Here is a 24,307-nt window from a genome sequence, read left to right on the forward strand (position 1 = left end):
AAGGTAAGAAGAAGGATGAGATCAGTGGGTCTGGTTCACTTCATACAGTGTCTGGTAGCCAAGGAGAGGAGCAAGGATTTTATTTTTAGCCAAGTGGAAAAGCTTAAAGAGTTAGAAATGTAGTAATGACTTCACCACTCTGGCTGGTTTATGAAAATGCATTCAAGGATGGGCTGAAAGTGGAGTGAGGCCAGTTCACAGACCACTGAAAATCTCAATGGGATGATGGCACGACCTTGGATGGCAGAAATGGAGACAAAGAAGGAGCAGACTCAAGATATATTTTGGAGATAGAATATATAGGGGTGGTTTCTGAGAGTTTGATTTTGGGGTAGGAAAATGAGGAAGGAAGTATGATTTCTAGGGTTTGGATCAAACACTGGCTGAAGAATGTAGCCATTTACTGAGATGGGAAGACAGCAACTCCAGCTCATCTCCAAAGCTCAGCCTCAGCTGCAACCTCTAACCTTCTCTCTTTCCTCTCAACAACTTAGGACAGCTTTACTTGCACCACTAATCATTTCCAGAGGATGCAGAACTCCTCAGCCTGGGTTATCCTCCTTGAAGGTAAAAGACTTCCTTTCACCTTCCAGAAACGCCTGGGACAAAGGCTTGGACGTAGTAGGTACTCGGTATGAATCTGCTGCTTGTGAACTGAATACAGTGCACCTACAGCAAACATCCCCAAAGCTGCTAAGAATATCCTGCCACCCACTCAGTTTCACATCCTCCAGATCGTATCCCAATTGGACATTCTGAAAAAGCAAATTACCAAAAGCCTTTGAAACCTATGTTCCTTTCCAGAATCTTAAAGACAGGCATTCAACTTCTATTATATACTTATTATTTAGCATTATCCTTTTCACTTGATAGTTATTTTTCTTCCCAATTATTAAGTATTACTTAAAATGCAACCTCATTTCCTCTTCCATTAAACAGAAATTCAGGATAAGTTTTTTCTTATTGAAAACATTTTGAATTATTTCAAGTACATTTCATTTTCTACAATGTTCATTCACACTTTGGTTAGAATGCTTTAAAAAAACTTTAAGATACCATAATTTCACCTTTCAATTCATTTCAAAAGTACTTTTAATGTTATAAATCAGGTGTATGTTTGGAGTTAGACATGTAACTTCCCACACAGAGCTAGGATGCTGTCTATAAAATTCTTAACAGTCAAAAGGGAACATAATTATGAAGAATTTACAGAGGCAGGAATTAAACTTTTTCTTGTTCTTCCTGTCAACTCATTAGTTTTAAGACTGACTTAGAAGAGTTTATTTTTGTTCATAATATACTCTGGTAGTAGCCATTTTATCTAGCTTCTGTCGTATAATTATCCCAATCACCCGTGAAGTACTTGGCTTTTCTTTCACAGCTCAGTGAATGGATATTTAGCAGGATTAAATAATTTGTCAGAGCACATACAGTTAGAAAGAGTAACACCTACATCCACCAAATCCAGTTCTGAGTGACCAGGAAGCTCTAGGTATTCCCTCTACACGACTCATTCAGAGTCTAGTCATGTGGAGATGGACTGTCTTAGGAAAAAACCAGATCCACTGTAGCACTTGCCAAACTACGTGAGAGGTCTCCCTTAAGTCAAGCTAAACCTTGAGATTTCCATTCACACTCAGTCCTACTGTCTAGTACAGGAGCTCTGTACTAGAGCTCACAGGGTTTATACAATCCCCGATAAGGTGTGCCAATTTTATGTATAATAGATACATTTCTTGAAGAAGAATGTCAAATAGGTCTATTTCCCCCCCAGCCCTTCCCACAGGATAAAACCCTTGTCCCTAAGAATGCAGGACAAGAGTTACCCTTTCTCTATACTTCAGTCCTATCCATACCTGGGAACCATTGTCATGACCCCTGGAGTGTTTCTTTCTCTGGGTTGAACACTCCCATTTTCTTCACCTTCCTTTGCAACATGGAACATCCCCAAACTCTTAGCCTCTCCACCACCATTCTTTGAACACATTCTCAACTTCTTCTCAAGTATGGCATTCCAGAGTACTGAAGTATGGCACTAGGGATGGCTCAACATTTTCCATTCATTTAATATCTTTTCCAGAATGGGAGTATAATTTATTTTCCTTTGCAAGTCTCCTTACAGTATTTGAAGTTTGGAAAGAGTAGCGTTATAGTCTACGTCCCTTTACTATCCCTCTGCCCTTTGTTCCCCAACAAAAACATCCTGAAATCCAGAGACTGTAATTTCTTTGAACCTTTAACTTCAAGACACGTGAGAATTACTAGCCACTGCGTTTGTGTAATCCCACCCTTGGTGAGGATATACAAGAATTTGAAAAGAAATTGGCTGCTGGAAGCCCATGCCTTGAACATGAACATACTATGACCTCCATATAAATGGTTAAAAGAATTGAGAGCATCACTGGGGTGGTTTGACACTTACCTTGCTGTCCCCTGGGCTTTGAAGACTCACACACATGTCTGTACCCACAGCATCAGCTTCTCCTACTCAGCTTCCAACTCAGATAGAATGAAGACTTCTAAGCAAATAAACTGCTGGGAACCCCAAGCCACGTCGTGCACCCGTGTGGGTGAGCTATCCAATTACACACTCTTGAAATGCGCCTTAGATTCCTGTGCTGAGCGAGGCTGTGCTGCTGTTATGACTGGCAGATTTTGCCACATAATGCACCTCCTGGACAACCATTCACAACTCCAGGCTGCCCTCTCGGGCTAGGGCTTCCACACCATGTCTCTGGGCCACTACAGAAGCTGGTGTTGCAGCAGGATGATGAGCAAAGCTTGTGGTAACCTAAATCCCTTGTGAAACGAGACTCCTCTAACATCAGGAGGCTCCTGGATAGCTAACACCTGACATGCTACTTTATCCACAGTGGCAGCCGTTGTTATGAGTAGAACTTTTACTTCCCTCCCAGCCCCAACTCAAGCTTACCTAGCATGATAATAATTGCAGAGAGGAATAGTTCCTTCTGCTAATTATGTTGCTTATGACTGACAAAGAGGGAAACAATAATTTAGTTTGAAATAAGGTACTAGGACCCCCCTATATATTCGAAGTTTCCTTAGATTTAAAGCCATTAAGTTTCAAGATTGATAATTGTGAGGATGAATTTCAAGTGCTATTTCAAAAAGAAGAAATGCGATATTCTGAAACCGCTCTTGTGTGCTGCCATGGTACCTGGCAATGAATTTAATTTGCTATATTGCAGTCCTCAGAGAACAAGTTTCTGCTGGTGTATAAGGTCTGGAAGCTGTCTGCATGCCAAGGCAATGCCCCTTACATTAAGTCTTATACAAACCCGACAAATTATCTTCAGATAGAAGCCATTTCAATGGGCGACTGCAGAGACATGAGGATGGCTACTGGTGAGCCATCAAAACAAATCTGGCCTAGCCTGAATCACACAGCTATTTGCCAGTAATATTTTACCATGAGACTTTTTAAACGTACTGGCATATTTTCTCTCCTCTTTGTCATCCTTTTCTTCTTTTCCTTTACAATTTTCTTCCCTGTATCATCCATCCTCCTTTCCTTCCTTTTGGTTGACATTCTCTCTCTCCCCCACCCTCCTCCCACTCCTCTTTCCTCCTCCTTCTCTGCCTCATGCTCTCACTTGTCTGTTTCCTTGTTCTCTTCCCATATGCTATGGCTCCAACTCTGTATGTAGCTTATTATCAGCCCACCTGATGCTCCTAAATTCCAAATGCCCACACTGCTCATTTGTGTCCTCTCTGGGATGATTGCAGTGTTATCCAAGCACCTTCCAGAAGGTGGCTCATCACCTCCCTCCTCTACTCACCAGCCTTCAGTGGCTTCCCACAGTGTTCAAGGTTATATCCTACTCTTTAGCCTAATATACGAAACCTCCACTCCAGCACCAGCTGCTGCCCTGCCACCAGTCCTGTTTCCTACACTTTTCCCAGCAACATCTTATACCCTCAAGCGCACTGGTACCTCCCAAATGACCTCCGCTTATGCAAAAATCTGAGAACTGCTGCTTCCACACGCTCCCATTCATGAAAAGCTCAGCCTGCCTTTTAAGCCTAAGTCTGTTCTTTATATCCTCAGGGAAAGTGAATTATTTTCCTATTCCCATTAACAATGCATTGTAAGCATTTACTTCTATCTGCTTTTCCCCTCCAGTAGGTTAAAAGTTCCTGGGGCAAATGTGTTGCTGATTCACCCACCAGGTAGTTGCTCAATAAATGTTTGGTAAATGAACTTTGTCTGAGGTTCTCTTGGCTATTTTACAAGTACAAAAAAGCAGCATAGAATTGTGTCTTTTTCTTTTTTTAAAAAAAGGATCTTGTTCTGCAGTTCAGGCTGGCCTTGAACTCACTTTGCAGCCAAAGCTGGCCTTGAACTCGCAGTGATCCTCCTGCCTCAGCCTCCCGAGTGCTGGGATTACAGGCATGTGACACCACGCCCAGCTTAGAATAGTGTTTAAAAGTATGAATGTGTGGGTTCAAATCCCATGTGGGATTCGAGCAAGTTATTTAATTGCTTGGTGCCTCAGTTTCCCCATCTATAAAATGGAAATTTTAATACCATCCACTTCTAGGGTAATCATGGTGGTTAAATGAGTTGCTATGTGTAATGTAGCTGGAAGATTACCCAAAACATGGAAAGAGGTATTATATGACTGTTTGTTAAATAAAGTAGAAGTAATTATGACAAGCCATAGCTGCCTCTGTTGTGCTCGAGGGAGATGGCTCCAGATAGCATCAGGACTGGCTTGGTTTAGATGGGTGGCTCCTTTATTAGGAGTATGTGTCTTTCTTCCTCCTCCGATTAAAAGGTCAGATGCTAACACCAAGATAAAACTCTACTGCACAAGAAAGATTGGCTTTATGTCTCACTCAGAGCTATTGGTATTGGGTCTGTATAGCACATAAGAAAAATAACTAGTTAAGTAAATATGATTCTTAGCCTATCATATACATCAAAGTACATATTAGTTCCAAAATGTTTAAAAGAAAATGGGTTTATGTTCAGAAAAGAAATTTGACAGAAGCCTAACAGTATGCAACTTACCCTCAAAAGATGGTAGAACTCAGTGGTCAGAGACAATGATCAAAGATCAGCCTTGATTCCTTTTGCTGGTAGGTAAACCAAGAAAGGAGATGCTTTGTGATGGAATCTTGCAAAATGTATTTTCACCTACATCCACCCTCCGTGACTAGCCCTGCACACGTCGTGACTGAAGATTTTCAAGTGCCGTCTGCACATACTTAATGCTACAGCTGTCCTAGAAATTCTACAAAGCCCAAATGGAAACTCACTGTTATGGTTGATACATTGTGTCACCTTAGGGAGTCTGGAGGTTTGGCTAAATGACTCAGCAGGAAACCAGGGTGCTTACTTTGTATACATCCTGAGCCTGTGGGAGAGGAGGGCATGGAATTTATGTGAGTGCTACACGCCCCTTAGGTGGGGGTAGCCTGTTTACAATGTAAGGGAGGGAAAGAGGCTGCTTGCCTGCCATTCCTCCCTTTTGCTCTGGCTGCATTGCTATTTGGCTGCCATTCCCCACTTTGCTCTTGTTGCTTTGATATCTTCTGCCTCGGAGCCAGCCAAGCATGGACTGAAACCTTCATAAACTGTAAGCTAAATAAACCTTTCCTTCCTTAATTTGGGGTGTTGGGTATTTTGTCTCCGCAATGAGAGAAAAGCAACCAAGACACTCACCTTGGCAGGGGAGCTGCCTTCTGAGATGCCCTCCTTGTCTTTTCTATAGCACTCAAGAGTTAGCACTTCTCTGGGAAGACTTTTTGCTCTGGGCCTCAAAGCTCCCTGCACATACACATTTTTCAAAACACTTCTGCACAACAGTGCCATGCTCTCTCTCTATCTTCCTTGCCCAACTGTGAGACTTTCAAGTGAGAAAGGGACTGTGCCTAGTTCCCTGTTATTTCCCCGGTGATCTTCATGGTATCTAGAACAAATTAGGTGCTCAAGAAATACTCAGTGGAGATTACTGAACAGGCAAACTACACCACTGTCTGTATAGGAAAACTCATTGCAACGTGCCAATGGTAGCAATGCTAAGTATTCTTTGCACACCGTTTATCAGAATCATAACTTAATGAAAACACAGCACAGATGTGGATGAGGAATATTCACTTTTCACAAAGCTACAATGATTGTACAGTTAGGTATCCTGTTTCTCAGGAAGGAGAAATATTAGGATCCCTGAAAAGGGTTAGCAGCTATTGCATGTGCCATAGTCTGAGCCAAGAATTTAAACTCTTCCTCATGAACCACAACAATATTTATGACTCACTTATTTTAGGTAAAAATGCACAAGAAAATGTATGTTAAAGCTACAATGTGCTGCCACTATATATCCATAGAATGAATGTAAAAAAGACTGGCATTACCAAGTGCTGGAAAGGATAAGGAGCAACTACAGAACTCTCATATGCTACTGGCAATAGTGTAAGCTTGTACAACTACTTTGGAAGGTTGTTTGAAAGTTTCTAATTCAGAAAAATATATCTCTACCCTCTGATCTGCCAAATCTACTCTTAGGCACACAGCCAAGAGAAATACATATGATCCTCAAAAGACGGCCCCAAACTCCTCTAATCCAGTTTCCTATTAATCAAGAAGAGATGAATAAACAAATTATGGTTTAGCCATATAATCAGTACTACTCAGTAAAAAAAAAAGAATGAAATACTGATATTTGTACTACCATGTGTGCATTTTACAGATGGTAAACTGAACCAAAAACATCAAATACCAAGAATTCACATTATCTAATATCATGAATAAGAAGTTCAAGAACAGGCAAATTGCTAGTCTGTGGTGATGAATGTCAAAACACTGTTAACCACTGAGGCAAGGGGGAGGCAAAGGTAGGGCAGGGCATCAGGGAACCTTCAGTGCTACTGAAAATGTTTTACATCTTGTTCTGAATGTGGTTATATTGGCGTGCCATTGAAACTTTTGTACTTTGGCACAAGCAAAAGAGTTAGCTAAAAGAGTTTCTGTAATATAGATCACCAAGTATCTTGATGAGCACAAGGGACAACATTAGCAACAGAGGCAGGTCCTCTCTCAGTCATATACACTGAATGAAGTCATCTCCTCAAGGGCAACAATTTTTGAAAGTCATTTCATAAATAATAAAGTTAGAACTCTCTGAAAATCTGTTTCCTATTATCTATCTTTTATTTTGCTCTTTATATTTTGGGTTTATCCTATAAAAGAAACCATGCAATATTTGGGTTTGTGGGAAAAAAGTACTCTCTGAAGAGTAAAAACCAGAAAAGGGGCAATAAGATCTTTCTGAAAAGCTTTGCAGCAAGGTCAGAGAAGCCAAAGATGGTCAGAAACCTCACATCTTTGAAGCCTGTCTGCCACACCTGTACAACTCCAGAGAAAGATGCTCCAGGAAAATGCACTCCATACTCATTGCAAAAGGCTTTGGTCCCTACCCAGGTTAAACTTGACCACACCACACAGTGGAGAATTCCTTTACTCTTCCAGTGTTTTTCAACTGGATGGGAAAGGACAAATCTTTGCGTGCAGGACTATCCCTTATATCAAATGTCCTATAAGGCTAGTGCACCCAGAACATTTATCACAGTGATATCAACAAAATGAGTGGACACATTTTCAAGTGAGAACCATTTCGGTTTTGGCAGAAGACTTCCATGATATCCTTTGGCTTAATCCACCCTGAATTAGATTCAGAATTAATGCTCTCATTGGTATTTCTAGCACTAAATATGAAATGTAAGTATCACTGTTAAATACAATAATAATAGTAATAATAATAAATGAGTCAACATTAAAAACTCAGACATAGCACTAAGAAATCCAAATTGCCATCTCTTTAAGAAATGACTCATTCAAGTTATGTGTTCAGTCTTTGGTAGATTTGAGTTTGTAATGTTGAACTTGAAGTGTATGCAGCATCATGAGTCAATTAGTCAGCCATTTTGTGTCTTTCTCTTCTGTCCATTAGCTCTTACTGACTGGATTGTGACAGAGGAAGTTAACAAAGAACAGGAAAGTAAGATGCATCTTTCTAAAGCCTAAATCATTCATCTAATCCACTTCCCCAGTTCTCATTTTCTCAAACTCCACTATTACTCCCAATCCCTATCTCACTATACAAGCTTAATAAGTAGTTATGTTGTTATCATGGCTTAATAGCATGTCCTTGCAGACTCCATTTAATTCTTATGCCCTTTCAGAGAAACCCTTTCAGAAGGTTTTATTCTGCTGCTGTCCAAATCGCTGGGTGGTGTATCCTAAAGGGTGATATGAGAGATGAGTTTAGGAGGTAGGTCTATGGATGAACAATTTAAACAAATTAAAGGTGAAATTGTTATAGTTATCTTTTTATGTTGGAAAAATAACATTTATTTTTCATTTACAGATGTAATGTATAGTTTTATTTTTAGATAACATTTAAATAAAAAAATCAACATTAAAAAAGTTAGACTAGAAAAGGAGTTGTGAAATTGGCAAGCATCAACACAAAAAACAAAACAGAATTTAAAAAATAAAATAGAAAAAGACAAGCAGAAGCAAAATGCAACTTCAGACCCCCAGCCTACCCAGAACTAGTTCAGAACACAAAGTGATAGAGGAAAGCAGAAGCCAAGCATTGGTACTTTCTGAAATGATAGTAACAGAAGTGAAAAAGCAAAAATGAAAAGGCTATAGAAAAAAATAATCTCCTAGGTACAAAAAGAAATGTTGATCAAAATGAAAGACATTAGAGCAGACACAGATTAAAAAAATAGAAGAGCTTAGGAAAATGATAGAAACCATGAATACCCAATTTAGAAAAGAAATAAAATCCGTGAAACAGATCTACACAGAATCTGAGAGATTAAAATCTCCACTGAAAGTATATGCAACAGATTGAATGAAGATGAGGATAGAATATCAGATCTAAAAGACAGGATTGTGACTAGCGACCATGAAAAGAAAGACATCTTAAAAATATCAAGAGACTATAAAAATCAATCCAATAGCTGCAAGATGAAGCAAAGAAGAACAACATGAGATTGACTGGAGTCAATGAGAAAGCTGGAGACAACAAATGTCATAAAAAAAAAAATCTTCTTCACAGAAATAATGGCAGAAAACTTCCTAAACATGCATAAAGAATTTGACATACAAATAAATGAAGCATATAGAACTCTAAACAGCCATGACCAAAATAAATATACACCAATGCATATAATAATCAAGATTCCAGAAATTCAGCACAAGTACAGAATATTAAAAGCAGTTAGAGTAAAGAAACAAATCACATGGTAGACTTCTCAACACAAACCCCAAAATCAAGGAAAGCACTTAGTGAGGTATTTCAAGCCCTAAAGGAAAACAACCCAGAGTGATGTACCCTGCAAAACTATCCTTCAAAATCAATGGAGAAATAAGATTCTTCTTTGACAAAGAACAACTGATTGTTCTTTGAACTGAAGAAATTCATGACGACCAAACCACCTCTTCAGAGTTCTCTGAAGGATATATTAGAAAGAGAAAATGAAGACCACAAGCACAAGAGCACCAATAGAAAGAAGCCACCAGTCAGAGAAAGCCATTAAACAGAGGGGAAAGACAGAGAACTAACAACAGCAAAATATTATGAGAAAGATAAGCCAATACATATCTGTTATAACCATTAATGTAAACAGTCTCAATTCATCAATCAAAAAAAAAAATGGACTGGCAGAATGGAACAAGAAACAAGGTCCAACAACATGCTGCATTCTAGAAATGGAGTTATGTGAATTTGGAGGCAACTTAAGTCCAAGATGGCCTACTAGAATGTCATAAACCCTTGAAAGTCTATGTATGATTGTGGCTGATATGAATTTTTCTGGAATGGAGATCTACAATTTCCATCAGGTTCCTTAAAATAACCTGACTCCAGGATGTGAGGAACAACTGTCCCGGAACCAGTGATGTGCTGTTCAGTACAGTAGTTGGAAACTACCATGTGACTCTGGAGCACTTAACAATGGCTGGTTTGAAGTGATATGTTCTGGTAGTGTTCAATGTGCAACAGCTCTGGAAGACTTAGCATAAAAAAACAGACTGCAAATTATCACTGTGACAATTTTTATGCTGGTTACTTATTGGAATGGTATTCTGGATACTAAATTATATAAAATGTAGTGTGAAAATAAACTTTAGTGTTTTCTTTGGCTTTTTAATGTGGTTACTTGAAGATTTACTATTACATGTGTGACTTGAATTTGTGGCTTAAATATTTAGTGGACAACACTGGGTTAAAGCATATGGTCAAGAAAAATAGTCTCAGAAGTCCAGGTGGAATTACCTTATGAATATATTTCAAAGTATACTTATAAAATAAAAAATAGGGAAGAATTTGGAGAAGAGAAAGTTTTACAAAATACTAATTTAGAGAGAATGCCACTGGTATGAATTTCACTTTGTCATTAATCACTTAGCCAAGAAAATAAGCCAGTGGTAGAAGCTTAAATCCTTTTATCTCTTCAAATCAAAAACTATATTTCAATAATTTCAAATAGAGGTAGAAAATGGTAACATTTTAAAAGTTCTTGGAATAAGTATGTAAGGGGTTAAGTATCATTTTTTCTCTTCAGAATCTAATCTACATCTACCAAATAAGAAAGAGTTTATTGTATTTGTCTTGGCAGGCCTAGCTCCCATCTCTATTTTATGGCCCTCTTGGGTAATTCAGTGTCTAAGTCCTGTGGGGATCTCCTGTAGGTGCAGGAAGGCAGTTTGGTTTTGAGGCATCCCAAATAAACTTTTTGAACTTTCCCTTTTGAGGTTATAGCTGACTGCTGCCCTGGAGCAAAGGAATATTGTGAATTTTTTTCCCATTTCTATTATCAAAGTTTTGACTCCTAGAATATCCCATTGAAAGTTATTTCTTGTATAGGAGTTGGTGTCTCCTGTGGCTGAGCAATGTGTGGGTATAGCTTCACGATCATTTTATTGTACAATCCTGTGTGTAATCTTTTACAGAAAAGATCAAAGCCTTCAGCTCCAACTGCCCTCCCCAACATCCTGCCGCCTTTCTGGACACAAATACTGTTTGAGTGTTATAAAAGGGGCCAGTCTCAGGTTGGTACTGATACAGAATTCATGAGCAAGTGAATGATAAATACCCCACTAATGTTCATCAAAAATACAAAATTTATAGATTATCCACTGCAGTTCTTTTTCAATTCCAAGTAGGTATGCCTGCTGTGTGTATCTGATGTTCATATTCAATTCTTCCAGTAGTCAATTCGTTGAATACATAATCCAATTTAACCATTCTAAATTCTAAAAAAAATGGTAAACCATTTTAAGCAGAAGTCAAAATGAAGTTTACATGTGATTTTTCTACCCCTGCAGATGATTTTGTACCATATGAATAGAGTGTTATGTGCCAAACACTGTGGCAGGAGTAAGAAGCTGTGGGTGAGGGATGACTCTCAATTAAGGGTGTATGTAGGGGGAGAAGGCACCTGAGAATGTATTTACATCAGAACAAGACAGAGACACTTGTAAACCAAGTGAGAGACACTTGTAAAATACAATGCAGAAGACTGGAAGGATGGAATTGTTGCTTAAACGGTCAGATTGGTCTCTGAGCCCAAAAACAGTCTGCACTTTAAAGTTTAAATTTTGAGGGTAAAATATAAGCATGCATGCCTGGGTAACTTTTTAGTAAGTTTTAGAATTTAGATTAATTTTTAGCAAGGGCAGAAGGCAGTGATCTTTGGTTATGAGGCCACATACTTGGAGTACCTGGTGTCATTTAACCTGAAGGACTAGAGGGGGTCAAGTGGAATGTGAATTTGTTTTTGTTTTTACATCGAAGTCCAAGTGAGCCTCAAGTAATTCTCAGCTCTTTATAGAATTTTTTTTTTCAAATACCTAGACAAATAATAGTAATAGGTGGTAGCAGCTAACAGTTATGTATATAGTTCTTTGATGTGCCAGGTAATACTATTTCAAGTTTTTAAGTATATTAATTTATTAATATATTAATCTTTGCAGCAACTCTATTGAGATGTTATAGCAGAGAAAATAAGAAGGTAACTTCAACTCCTATAAGTGGCACAGGTAATATATGGCAAAATTAACATGTGAAGCTGAGAGATGCAGTCCTATAGCAGTGGTAGAAAACCTATGGCATGCATGCCACCTGGATGTGTGTATCATTGAAGGCTCTAAAAGGTTCACCGTCATTGTCCTAGAACAACTTTGCTGCTCAGTGTGGTGTGTGGAGAGTATCTCAGGTGTCACCAGCCTGGGCCTTTGTTAGCCTCCCAGGCTCTGTGGTAGATCTCTTGATTAAGAATTAGCATTTTAAACAAGATTGACTGATGGCTTGTACGAATATTAAAACTTGAGAGGCACTGCTTTAAACTACCAGAATATGCTATATCTTTTGGTAAGCGATCCTGAATCCTCATTCTGAAAGAGTTCTACAATCACAAACCTCCAAGCCATTATGGACACCACCCTTGTGATTTCCTGTCTCTGTTTCACTTCATGTTGATCTAGATCAAAAGTAGATCCTAACAGATCCATTAGCAAACTTCCCTTTGCTTCCACCAGAGCAATTCATTTCTAATTCAGACCCCTTGGAAATTTATCTTTCAAGCTCCAAGCATGTTGGTGAAATCATTTTTCAAATAAATACAGTTCTTAGAGGAATTCTGTTACTAGCTATTGCTGGATACCATCTGGCCATCTTAACAGTTGCTTCTGCCTTAACTTCTTTTTAATTAAAAATAAAAGACACATACAAGTAACTATATACATGTTAACCTTTTGCCTTCCACTTCTACTCTATTTGAATTTTTTAGTTTGAAATCAACTAGGAGAGATTTATCACAAATAGTATTTTAATTTTAATTTTTATTAGTACATATTTGCTGTACTTGTTTACATTCCCTGTGTGGAGCTGATACATGTACATAACATATCTTCATTCCTTTCTTCATCTCCTTTCCCTTTCCTCTCTCCATCTCTTGATCCTTGTCCCATTTGAGAAAGACCCATCTCACTATTACTGATTATATATCTTTTACTTTGCTCTTTATTTATAATTTGGGCTTGTCATATAAGAGAAACTATGTGATATTTAAGCTTGTGTGTCTGATTTGTTTGGCTTAATATGATGGTCTCATGGTGCATCCATTTTCCTACAAATGACTCAGTTTTCTTCATTTATGGCAGGGTAGCACTCCATTGTGTCTAGATGTCCCCCCAAAGTCTCCCATGGTCATAGGTGGGGCTTTTTCAGAGGTGGCTGGATCTAGGGTATGCGATGCTGGAATTGATTCATGGTTCAAAAGTAGGATAAAGGGTACTAGGATTAAGAGTGTGAGTGCTACCCACCCTAAGTAGCCTGGTTAAATTATAAGGGGATAGAAAGAGAAGTAGTCATCCCTTGTTTGCTTTTCTGCTACCATCTGCCTGCCAAAAACTTTTTCCTCTGTGATGTCTGTCTGCTGTGCCACCCTACCTCAGAGGCAGCCAATTATGGACTGAAACTTCCACAAAACGTGAGCTAAATAAACCTTTTCCTCTTTAACTTGGGGTTTTGGGTATTTTGTCTCAGAAATGAGAGAGAAGTAACAAACACAGAAATTGGTATCAAAAGTGAGGTCATTGCTGTGACTATACCTGACCATATGGTTCAGGAGCCTTTGGGAATGGCTTATAGGAAGAGTTTGGAAAGGTTTGGAGATGCCAGCTGGAAAAGTAGTGCTGGAATGCCTTAGGCTGTCCCTGATGGAAGATTCTGGTCAGAACTCAGAAGACCAGAAGGCTGATAGAAATCCTGTTGGTAAAGACCAGGCTGGGGAGGTTTCTGCTGGGAAGGGTTGCATTGGCTGTTGGAGTCCAGACAATGTGTATTTTCCCTTGGCAGAAAGTTTGTCTGCATTTTGCTTGTGTCTAGAGATTTTGTCTGAGACTGAGATTAAGGGTGGTGGACTAATTAATCTGGCAGAAGAAATTTCAAGGCAGTCTAATGTTGAGGCCATGGCATGGTTGCTGTTGGGGGCTTTGAGCCAGATGTATATTGAGAATCAAGAGAAAACTGGCCAACAGAATGATCTAAAATGTTTTGAATTTGGCCAGAAAGGAAGATCCAGTAAAGCTGTGGACTGCAAAGATAGAGCTAGGAGATTTTGATTGTTGAAAAGGAACAGGAAAATAGAGAAGATGGCCTGAGGGCATCACAAGAAGCAGCAGGACTCCTCTCTGCAGCCTTAAAATTGCAAAAGTGAAAGAATTTGCTATGAGAAGAGAGCCCAAGAGCACAATGTTCCAGAATGGTGGCAGCCTATGGAAGTTGTTCCTTAGGATTTGGTTCACAGGCACTTGACCCCTACAACCAAGAGAGAAGGAAATCTGGTGACTGTTCTAGCTAGCAGCAGATGTTGGTGTCATCCATGTGGTGCTGGTTTCAGGTGCATGTAGAATGCAAGAACTGTAGGATCAAGAAGGCTTCCACCCATATTTCAGAAGAAGGCCTGAGAGGCCAGGCAGTGTGCCCCTGAGAGGGATGTGTGTGAAGCTGTGAGTGTGAAGACAAAAAGTGCAGTGGAGACCCCAGAATGTTGGAGAAGCCAGGAATGTGCATTGTCCAGAAAAACTGCAAGGAGTGAGCAAAGCCATCCAAACAAAGGAGTCCTGGGAGCTACAACCAGGGCCTTAGAGGTGAAGCCAAAACTACCCAAACTCTTTGGAGTTCACATCCTGCCATAGATTGCCTCAGATGCTGATGAACTACATGTTTACCCTGTTGGATTTGCTTTGGTTCTATTCCTTTGTATCCCCATTTATAATTTTTGGAATGGAAATATCTCCCTTGTGCCATGAAATGTTGGAAATGTTAGCTTTCTTTTCATTTGTACAAGGGCTTACAAGTATGAGTTAGCCTTAAATCTCAGAGGAGACTTTGGACTTGGATTTTTCAGTAATGCTGAAACTGTTAAGACTCTGGCAATTCTTGAAGATGGACTAAATCCCTTTTGCATAAATGGATATGCATGAGTCTTTGGGGTGCTGGGGTGCAATGTTATGGCTTTTATTTAAATGTCCCACCAAAGCCTCACATGGTCATAAGTGGGGCTTTTTCAGAGGTGGCTAGATCCAGAGTGTGTGACATGGGAATTTATTTATGGTGCAATGCTAGGATCAAGGGCACTAGCATTAAGGGTGTGAGTGCTACCTGCTCTAACTAGCCTGGAAAAGAGATAAGGGATAGAAAGAGCTGTGGTCAGCCCTTGCTTGCTTTTTTTGCTGCCTTATGCTTGCCACAGTGTGTAAATAACACATTTTCTTTTTACAATTATATGCTGTTATATAGGCTGCTTCTAAGATTTAGCTATTATGAATTGTGCTGCTATAAACATTGGTATGCATGTATATACTGTAATATGATATATTTAACTCTTTTGGGAAGATAAGCAGAAGGGCAATAGTTGGGTCAAATGGAATTTCCAGTTTTAATTTTTTGAGGAATCTCTATACTGATTTCCATAGTGGTTGTACTAGTTTACATTCTCAGCAACAGCATAGAAGGGTTTCTTTTCCCCTATTTTCCAGAATGTGTTATTATTTGATTTCTTGATGATGACAATCCTTTCTGGGGTAAGATGGAATCTTGATGTTTTTTAAATTTGCATTTCTGTAATGCCTAGCAGTGTTGAACATTTCTTCATTTATGTTTTGGCCCTCTGAACTTCTTCTGTCTATTCATTTCACTTACCCATTTTTTGAGTGGGTCTTTTGTGGAGTCTAATTTTTTGAGTTCTTTATAAATTCTACATACTAGTCCCCTATCTGAAGAAACGTAACAGGAAAAATAGCATATTAAATAAAAACATGAACCACATTTTAGCAAAATGGCCATAATTTGTGGCCCACGGATCCTAGATACAAAAGAAATGAGGCCACACTTAAACTAAAAAACTAAAGGTCCGTGTAATCTCATCTATTGGACTAAGTGGGATATACTAAAGTGTCTGTTTATTGTTTTTGGATGCCAGAAAGTCAGGTAGGTAAATTCTTTTTCCATGAGCATATTTCAATGCTAAATCTGCTTTGATGTAAAATGAGTATTATATTATTTAAATTAAATGGGAGATATGAAATAAATACAATAGCATTTTGGATTAAACAGAAATATCTGCATAAAGTGAATTAAATGGATCATTTCAATAGACTCCTATATATTTGGGATATATCTCTTCAGAGTGTGCATTAAACTCCTGCTTCCTGCTTCTTCCATGCTTTGGTAGACAACAGGAAGAGGCAATAGAAGTGAAAGAAGCCAAATATGTATCTTATCAGATGAATTGATTATTTGTTAATCACTCTTATAAAAGATTTTCTGGGAGGAAAAGGTTAAGCTTACTACTAAATGTCACTCTTTTGATGATGTAAGATAGGCAGCTTGTCACTGCTGTCTCCAACCCTGCTGGCACTGATAACTAATGGTTGGCCTGATATACTACTCTACCACATTAAATGCTTCCTCTCAAAGAAAGAAAAACAGTATTGAAATAAAGTGATTCATCCACCCTTGATTAATTGCAAATGATTTTAAAAGCAAGGAAACAGTCTTCTTGTCTTTTGATGATCTGTCAAAATATGACCATCTTTGCTAGATTTTCCTGCCTTTTGACTTTGAAGGTGTGTTACTGTGTCACATGTTTAAAGTAGAAATAGAAAGGTTCATACACGTGTTAAACCTTAATACAGCAGTAGTCTAGAAATGAAACTAGCCATTGCTTACAGCAACAACAAATATAAAACAAAAACAAAACAACTACTAAATGCTGGAAATGGGTTTTTGGACTGATTACTCTCCCTCTCCATTTCTCCTTGTCTATAAAAATCTATTTCTTCTTATTCTTCCAAGCTTGATACAGATTCTTATGCTTTCAGTAAAAGTTTCATAGGTTACTTCAATCCACCATTAAACTCTTCATCTTCTTAACAGCTTGAATATGTAATATGGCCCCATTCACTTGGCTTTACCAAAAATAATTAACCATACATAACTAGAACTATTATTTACCTTTTTTGTGCATATGGATCATGCATCCCCAAATTAATTTTAAGTTTCTTCAGGGAAGTAAAATTGATCACACTTTTCACACCTCCTACTGGCACAACATAGTGTTTTGCATAGTGAAAAGCTTAATAAATATTTAATTGACAACATATTTTCCCAAAGGCAAGTGGTAACTAGCTGCTTCATTTATTATTAACAAGAAGCACAATCACAAACCAGAAATTGCTGGCTTTGCTATGGTATCCTCACATTTCAAGTTGCCACTGAAAGTGCTCATAGAACAAGTCAGCACAGCACGGAAATCCACAATTGTAGAAACATGAGTTTAACATAAACTAGGTAATCAAACCATTTTGTCAAAGAGGTGACCGTTTTGTTATAAAATATTTTTTTCATCTGAATAAATGCTGCAGGACCCCTGCTCATTCTCCCACGCCTCATGGATATAGTTAGTAATTAGGAAATTTAAATTTTGCTTCTGGTTCAACCAAAGACTTGCAGTAAGACTGTTGGCAAATACTACTGGTAATAGTTTAAAACATTTGTCAGTAGACAAAAAAACCAGACTAGACACATTCTAATCAGACACTATTGTGTGAATTTAATACAGGAATTTTAAAGATAGTCTTACAAACAAATGAGGGGACATGGAGCAATTTAGAACCAGAAAATAAATGAACAATTTTAGGGAAAATATCTAGTTAGAGTCTTATAACACATTAGATACTCTAAAATGCTGTTTGGTTTAAAGAGTATTTTAAGGAAAATTTTTTTTTAAAAAAGAAGATACTATCAAATATTTAGACCTCTAAATGGGGAAATAGTTAAATGTGAAAGCAATAGAAGAAATCACAAAGGAAAAACTAATACATTCATATGGATTAAATATTGAAACTCTTGGATAACAGATAAACATAAAAGCAATCTATTTACCCAACACCTATGTACTAGGCACCTACTATGTGCCAGGTATAATTCTAGGTCCTTGAGATATGTCTGAAAACAAAGAAGACAAAGGTCCTGCATTCCTCTTATCACAGGGCTTACATTTTAGTAGATAAAGATTGACAACAAAACTGGATTAGCTGGTACCTGCTTGTGTTCCCAGGACTGAGGCAAGAAGATTTCTTGAGCCCAGGAGTTCAAGACCAGCCTTGGTAACATAATGAAATCCTCACCTCAAAGAAAGGATGGGGGAGACTGAGGAAAAGAGGGAAGGAGGGAAGGATGGAGGGAGGGAAAAGACAAGGAAAATCATGAGAGACAGGTGGCTGGGATGTGAAAAGATGGGAAAAAGAAAGGTAAAGTGGAGCAAAGAGGGGAAACAGAATTGAAAAGGGCTGAGTTTGATGTGTTTGATGTGTTAAATAGGGCAGTGAGGGTAGACCTCAAGAAGAAGATGCAGTCTGAATCAAGACTTGCAAGAGGTAAGAGAGTGAGCCTGTGGGCATCTTGGGGGATATGTGAGAGCATTCAGGTAGAGAGAACAGCCATCTATTAACATAGCAAAGACAAGAGATTGGAAAATACATTGGTAGTGAATGAAACAGAAAAGAGACAATGACCCTAGCAGAGAAAAAAAAAGTTATTGAAAGTGAATTACCACTTTACCCTCACTATCATTCTTATGAATAACTGAAATTTGACTACACACATAGTACATATCTCAGGAAAGGAAGGAAAGAAGAGGAAAAAAGAAAGTTTATGAATGCTTCTAGGGGAATCATTTGCCCAAAGTCTTTGGGATGGAGAAGACATACAATGTCTGCCTTGGGATTTTTCTGTTTGGTTAAGTTGATTCCTAATGACTTGAATTAAGTCCTTTCAATGGAACTGCACAAAAGCAAATTTTGCTCAGACTCTTACATTATCTAATTTCATTTATTCTTGCATGAACATTAAACTAAATTGGTCAGAGAAAAATCTTTTGCTAAATTCAATTTGCGCTGATTAGGAAATTTGTGTGTCATACAAGCAAAACACAATATGAGTGGGTTAAAAAATGTCCTGGCTATTGAAAAAAAATTTTTTTAAAAGATGATTCAGATTTTCCATGCTTCATTAATGAATTAAATTTGTGTTGGGGGTGAACAGGCTGTGGCCCTTGTTTGGGAAATCACCCAAGAAGTGGGCAGTTTGTTCTTTCTGGAGAAGTAATACAGCCTCAAAGACTGGAACACTTGAATATCTTCAAATCCATTCTGCCCTGGCTCCACATGACCCTTTCTTGCCATTTCCTAACACTTTCATCATTTCCTTTTCAAAAACATTTTCCTGCTTTACTCAGACCCAGTTTTCTCAGCAGTCTCTACAAGGCAGAGTTGGTCCTCTCTTATCTCCCCTGGCCTAAGTCCTTAGCAGTATTTCAACCAAACTAATTATCTTTCATTTTATTTCCTGACTTCTAAAACAAACAAATGGAAAATTTAAATAGGGTTGGTTCACAGCCTTTCAGGGAGAGGAAGGTGCTTGTTAGAGGGTCAGGTACCTTAGGGCAAGGATACAGGTCTGAGCACAATTACTTGATAATACTTGACGCCTTCCAAAAGCAAAAAGACTGACTCCATGAGTAGCCTGTTTTACGAGTATTACCAGAAGCCTGTCTTTCAACCTTAGTCACCGGAACTTCTACTCTGCTAAGATATATATGAAGAATTTTGCATTTTATAGGTCACTGAAAAAAAGCATTTAGACGCGTGGGAAGAAAAGACTAAAATGTTATGAAGAATTTCCTGAAAATTATTAATAGTACATGTCAAAGGAATGCTTGACCAAAATGAGGCTCATGTCTGTGAAACAGAGATTATTGAAACATGACAGCCTCAAGTTAAAGAACAGCATCTTTCAGGGCTCCAGAGAGACAGGGTTTTACTACGGCATCTTCTCAGGCAATAGTCACCGTGGCTGTGGGTGGAGAGTTGCCAAGGACCACTTCCATGCTCAGCACCTTCTGCAGTCTCAGAAGTTATTTTGCTAGTTTCCCCTTTTTCATAATATTCCTGATTAGGTAAAACTTCTGGAAAGGGGTTCAGGAAGGACTTCTCCATGAAAGGAGGTACAGTTGACACCAAACCATTTATAACTCTTAGGCTGAGTGTGGGTCAGTGTGATCCCACACAGCAGCCTTGAACATGCCATGCTCAGACCCAGGTCCATCTGCACAGTTCAGAAAGCAGAAGCCGGTGTGCCTAAAGGAGTATCAGGACGTATCATCTGGCTGATTAAGGAGGTCATATACACCAGATAGGGAAAATTATATATATGTTTATCATACTTAACTTGGGGGATCCTTTTATATTTATGGACTCTGATAGAGAAGCCCGATGTCTAAACAGATGAAAGATAACATTTAGGATTGGTGACCCCACTCACTAACATCCTTCCCAGCAGAGACTTTTAAGGGGCTTCTCAGGGCCCCTAAAGGTCAGTGGACCTGATCTGGAAAACGATGCCTCTCTAAGGTTCCTGACACTCTAGTGCCTACACTATCGGAGGGTAATAAATTCTTGGCTTTTGTGGTCAGTGGAATCAAGTATCATATGCAGGACTTGGACTCCCCAAATCTCCACACAGTATATCTGAACCATATTATGGGCTGGAAAATGTCAAAGGTGCGTCATTGGGTTCATTGCGTGGAATTCTGAGGTCGCTTTTTCTGATTTTGGTGACTATTGAGTAAAGGAAGTATTGGAAGAACACAGTCTCTGATCTTCAGAAAATTTGTGTCATGACCTTAGACCTGACTCAGTACATAGCCCACATAGCAAATTCAAATACCTAGTAATAGTATTTCCATTCATTAAATATACCTAATTCAGTTTTTGATGTATTTACCCCCTTTGTATTTATTGTTAAGGGATGTATAATCTACACAGAGTATGCACAGATGAGTTTTGACAAATACCATGTAGCCTACACTTTAAGACACACATTTCCATCCTTCCAGAAAATTCCCTTACTCCCTTTGCCTATCAAATCCCCTTTTTTCCCTGAAGTAACCACTGTTTCTATTCCTATCATCATATATTAATTATACTTTTTTTAGAGCTATATAAAATGGATTAATAAACTGTACATTATTTTGGGTCTAATGCCTCAAGCTTTGAGCATCTATAGAAATCTCTTCTTTGTCTCCTTATCTTTAAATTGACGGCACTGCCCCAGAAGATTGTGCTGAGGTATTCTGAGGTGCCCTACGTTTCCTGGTGTGTGTGTGAAGGGGAGGAACTCAGAAGTCACTTTGATTAGGAGAGGGTGAAGAGGAGGCTGAGGAGCAGAGCTAGAAGCCACCCTTCTTGTGTTCAAACAAAACAGCTGTCCTTTTCCATATTTTATAAAATGGAGTCCACTGTGAGACTTCATTTGGCAAAGGGGAGCTTTACTTGTAGAAAAACTGTGTGTGTGCAGGTGTGTGTGTGTGTGTGTGTGTGTGTGTGTGTACATGTGTACCATAGAATCTCAAAGATTCTTAGTGATCCCCTTCTGGGAGCATTCTATAAAACACCAATAGTTTTCTGCTGTGTGAGCTGTGACTGGACTCCTCAAGGGAGGGCTGGGAGACAGAGGCAGCCAGACTGGGGACCCCGAGGGAGGGCCTGGGCACTGACACTGTAATATTAGTACCGGTTACAATCAGATAGCACCAGCCAAACTGAGGCGCCTAGACAATAGGCCAGAGGCCATGGATGAGGGGAAGCACAAAGACAGCATTCAAAAGACTGGACTCCTGCAGCCAGCGAGCTTTTCTATAGACTCCACCAGATGCTGGCCCAGTCTGAATGTCACCTTACTGCCAGAAAGCCATTTTTTCATGGTGAGCTTTTAAACTGCTAAAAATAATAAACACACAGAAGAAACTGCTGACACAATCTTAAATGCAGAGACAAACTGAAACTGTGTTGCTTTAATAATGAAAACAAACTGAGTTCCAAACTATGACCCAGTGTTCCAAACAGGCTGTTTGATGTTACCATACACCTCACGATTAAAGGGGGAGCTCTGAGGTTTATCAGCAAAGCAAGGGGATCTTCGGTGGACAGGTACTCATCTCTATCTGACTTGCTCTAACCAGTTCTTACCTAATTCTATACTCTGGTTTCTCTGCAGATTGCATAAATCTTTCCCCCTTTTTACCTAATTCTTCTGCTTTTTTACCATTCAAGGAAAAGATACACGGGAGAAGACTGTTGGATCTTGATGGGGAACAAGTTTCCCATGTAACAAGTGAAAAGGGTGCCCTTTTTGATGACTCTCCAGAGTGTTCCGTAAATTTTTCTTTTCTGATATGTATATTTTCAGTTCATTTAAGGGTGTGTATTTCTCCTGGATACCTACAGAGCTCAGAACTGTGGAATCACAAAAGCAGCATTGCCACAAGTTGGAAGATAATTCCCATAATGCTAAAAAAGTACCAATTAATAGCAAAAAACCACAAGTTTGCAAATAAGTCAAGCCTGATATCTGACCTTTTCATGTATTAAATCATGTGTGGAACTTGGCACCCACGCAGGTTGGCCGATGGGACGGAAACCGCAGATCTGGAAAAAAGGAAACACAAGAAGATAAATATAAGTTGGTTTTTCTTTTTCTTTTTTAAAAGTTCCTCAACATTTGATTAATCCGTAACTGCTATTATTTCTGTGTTTAAATAGGCTCTGGTTTCAGAGCTCTCTCTGATTTTCAATACATGCAAATAGACTTTGATAAAATCTCATTCAGAAGGGGAGATGCTTTCAGGGAAAGGGACTTTAACACAAGGGCTGTAACAACACTACAGGCATGGGACAATTTTCATGGCTCCCAAAGACCTACTGTTCTGTGGAGTGTTAGGAACAAGACCCAAGGGTTTTGATTCCCAGCCTGGGAAGATGACTAAAAGGCAAATGTGAATCTCAAACTGATTAGAAATTTTGTGTGAAGAGAGAGAGATAAAAAAGTCTGGCTTCATGTCAGAGAATAGTTCCTGGGATAGGTCTTCATGTCTAAAAGCTGTGCCTGTGCCAGGGGAGCAGCCCTGCTAGCCAGCACCTGTGCTGGGCGCTGGCGCCATCAGCAGATGCTCCAGGGTCTCCATTGGAGCATGAAGCCATGGAGCATCTAGATGGTGCAAAGTGCAGTCAGACTGGGAATGGCTCCCACAGATAGAAACGAGATGAGAGGAGGCCAGACAGCCCATGGCTTCTGGGTGTGTGGCCACGGATGTCTCCAAGTGTCTGCACGGCAAATGAGGAGCTGCTTTTAAACTGTGCTTCCATTATTTTTGTGGTTGTTGTTGTGGGGAGCTTAGAAATCACAGAAAACCACAGGTTAGTAAAATAGACGCTTGGTTCCCACTACCTAGACTGGACCAGTGTTAGCATTTTTTTCATATCTGTTCTATTTTTTATATTAAAAATAAAGCATAAATATAATCTCTTTAACATCACCCCAAGTCCAGACCATAAATTTATCTTTCCAGGGCCCCCTTTTTTTTTTCTTTTTGTTCACATACATTTCTATGTATCCAGGGCAGCGAACACAGTTTGTATGCTTTTAGTTTAACTATGTGCTATGAATCTCTATAAATGTATCTCTCCTACATTTTTTAGTCAACATTATGCCTTTCAGTTCTAACTATGCTGATCTATAACAGCTCATTCCCTTTAACTGCCACATCGAATAAATATACACTTCATTATTGTCTTTTCACCCAACACCCAACATTTATGGCACCATAAAAGTGCTTGTTATATCATTAAAGTGATTGTTGGTTATGTGTGGGTGTGCATATGCATGTGTATGTGTGTGCGTGTTTTCTCTGCTCGAGTCTGGGCTTCTTAAAGATGCAAGTGGCTCTTCTGCACTACGACTGCCACTGGCTGCACACCCAACACGTGGAAAGGTGATGGAGATTTATTAAAGACTGACTTGTTTGTTGTGAATTTTCTCCCATTTGTAAGGAACAGAAGATGACTTTGAAGAGGTATTTATTTCCTTCTAACTCTCTCTCCACTGCTCTTGTCATAAGCTTTCCAATGTAAAACCTTCAACTTCTCACTGCTACATTGTCAGAAATTCAGATAACACGAGGCGAAAAACCAAGACATTTAAGGACACTATATCCTAAAGACATTCTCAACTTAACAAAGCCAGAAAAAAACTTATTTTGTAACTGCTGTCCTAAATTTATGGCAATATCAGTAAATATATACTGCTATCCTGCCATTAAATCTAAAAACACATGGCACCTTTTGTATAAACACAACATCAGG

The 24,307-nt window shown here is 38.9% G+C and overlaps 1 protein-coding gene across 2 annotated transcripts in view; it reads right to left on the reverse strand.

Moving 5' to 3' along the window:
* Thrb (thyroid hormone receptor, beta) overlaps positions 1–24,307 on the reverse strand; it is a 330,551-nt gene that overhangs the window by 194,028 nt on the left and 112,216 nt on the right. For both annotated transcript variants that reach the window (XM_005387482.2, XM_013515651.1), the window contains exon 3: positions 22,523–22,594. The gene's annotated coding sequence lies outside the window, so the exon portion shown is untranslated. The remainder of the gene's footprint in view (positions 1–22,522; positions 22,595–24,307) is intronic.

The sequence above is a fragment of the Chinchilla lanigera genome, unplaced genomic scaffold, assembly GCF_000276665.1.
Source record: "Chinchilla lanigera isolate Chin_1 unplaced genomic scaffold, ChiLan1.0 scaffold00029, whole genome shotgun sequence".
In the NCBI taxonomy this organism is placed as follows: domain Eukaryota; kingdom Metazoa; phylum Chordata; class Mammalia; order Rodentia; family Chinchillidae; genus Chinchilla; species Chinchilla lanigera.